We start from the raw sequence: 2,600 nt of genomic DNA, 5'->3' as shown, positions 1-2,600 counted from the left end.
CAGTGTTCTGCCCCACATGTCAGTTTAACAGATTTTCCATTTCCTATTGTCAGTTCAGCAGGCAGAGTGCAGTGGGGTGGTTTGCCTTAATGTTTCCCTCCCACTGCTGCTTCCCTCTAAGGGGTTTCCTACGAGGCAGTGATCAGAGACAAGCCTGCACGGCTGAGAAAACCCAGACGTAAAGTGCAAAACAGTGTTTACATGGTGGAAAACCACACCAGAAATCATCGGGAGGTGCCTGCCAAGTGATTTGTTTTGCTCTTTCATGCTATAGATTGCTTCCTTTCCATAGAATTCTCTAAGACCCTGTGCTGTCCTGTGGATTCCATCTTTAAAGAATTGCATGAAAGCTCCTTTTCTTTTGCTTCTGATTTATTAAATGCAACTGGAGTTCTTGCTTTTGCTTTACATCTGGCATAAACACAATGTCAGTGCTCTATTCAGAACAAGAATCACAGCGACTTCCATCCTTTAAGGCAAAAGAAGCTTCTGTGAGAGTAATAAAATACAACCAAGTCACCAGGATAACCAGGAGCTAATCCATAATTGTGAACTGAGGATATGTTAAGAAATGCATTCAGAATGACTGCTGAGGCAGCATCATGAAAGACAGCCTCTGAGGAGTCCTTAGAGCCAGCCATGGTGTTTGAAGCTGTTCTAAGCTTAAAAGTTGTCATCTACATGGTTTTATTTAAATTAATACATTTTATTAAACTAAATATGTTTAAATATTCAATTTACTGCTGACTGACTTTTACAAGGATGTCAACAAGACAAGAAAAACACGTGAAATGGGTGAGGTGATTTTGTCTTTAGCTTTATACTTGGTGACTCCATGTATTCTAAGACTGGGAATATACGTATCACAGAAAAAACGTAGTTGTTTAGATTCTCCAGACCACATGAAAATGTTTCTCAGATGGAGTAACAGACTCACAGGATTGTTGAACAGATGAAAAAAGTTAAAAGAAGAAGTGCTCTAAGGTTTCTAGCAGAAGTCATTGTCACCGTGACTATATTGCAAGTTCCACTACAGATTTTGTCTTTTCCCTTGTTTTAATCCCTCCTTTTTTCACTGACCACCCTGCCAGATTTGCTCATCCAAGAATGGGCATTATTATTTGTAGTTAACTTGCTATGATAACTACTTTAGGAAAGATGTAGTCTATTTATCAAAAATTTCAAGAGCACTGCTAGTGAACTCAGCTTGAGAAACAGCAAAGCACATGCAGGTGGTTTAGTCAGTGAAGAGTCTAAGCATCTGAGGGTGATTATTTCATTTTCTTTATGATGCTGAAAAAAGATTTGGGCACAGAATAGGTATTAAATAAATGTATTTCAGGTCAGAGGTATGGCTGGATTTTAGAAGATTATCACAAAATAGAGACAACTTAGTAGTTAGAAAGTGGAACTGAGAACGTCAAGACTGGAATATGAAAAATAATGTATGAGCAAAAGAAATTCCCGCTGGTGTTGCTTTCATACCTAAGTGAGTAAATAAAGAGTAAGTAAGTAATTGTTTTCAAGACAACTCTGTCAAGTGGAAAAAGTAAAGAAGAAAAATTTACACTGCTGTTCCCAAATAGACCATAAGCTGCTGCATGAAGAGACGCTCTCTGTGCTTGGGATAGAGCAGGTGCTTAGAATTATTTAAGACGTGTATAAATGAATACTGCAAGAGATTTTCAGTTTAAGGGCATTTAAGCTTAAGACTGATCAACCATTACTTTGAGATTTTAAAGTTGCAATTTGGATCCCAACCAGCTCCATCTTAGGTTTTCCCTGACGCTTACCAGTAAGTGGATATGAGGCCTTTTTCTCACCAAAACTGATCCACTGGTAATCTTTCTTAGAGCCCTTGGAAAGAAAAAGAAACTATGTGTCACAGTAGTAGTAGTAGTAGTAGTAGGTACTTGAAGAACTCATTTCCTTAGCATTTCTATACTTCCAAAAGGAGAATTTGGGCCAGTATAAATGCTTTTTGGTCCATGGGAGTGGCAACAATTTTTGAGTTAACAATGCTGATTCCAGTAGCCCCTGTCCTTTTCTCATAGCCTCCAATGGACCATCTGAGATTCTTGTCCTTTTTGATAAAGGGTGAGGATCTGTGGAACCACAGTGCAGTCAGTCAGCCTCTCACTTTGTGGGTGGTCCATGTATAAAGAAATCATAGTAATTTTAAATAAAATTATAAATAAATATATAAATAAAATTTATAAATTAAAAATTAAAAATAAAAAAACCTCTCTTCACTATGCAACAGAAGTCTAATCTCAAGAATCCTGCTTTCTGCTGTTTTGAGACTCCTTGGAGAATGCTGGCTTTTGCCTTAAAATGCCCCTGCCCAGTCAAGCATGTTGTCCAGAAAGCCACATACTCTGCCATGACTATTCCTGAACAAAGTAAAACTTGAAAGGCAGCATTAGCTCAGCAACCGTTAACAAAATGAGACAGATGCCCAGGAGGCCTTGAGTAGGTGGCAGCCTACTGGCTGTGATGTAGGCAAGCACCACTCAAGAGAGAGAAGGGACAAGGACTCTAACCTGAAGAAGGAGTCAGATGAAGAAAACAGTTTCTTCCAGCAGAATCACTGCCTAGGA

Source organism: Budorcas taxicolor, chromosome 6, assembly GCF_023091745.1.
Source record: "Budorcas taxicolor isolate Tak-1 chromosome 6, Takin1.1, whole genome shotgun sequence".
Taxonomy (NCBI): domain Eukaryota; kingdom Metazoa; phylum Chordata; class Mammalia; order Artiodactyla; family Bovidae; genus Budorcas; species Budorcas taxicolor.
The sequence above is the reverse complement of the archived record's forward strand: the minus strand, read 5'-3'. Positions refer to the sequence as shown.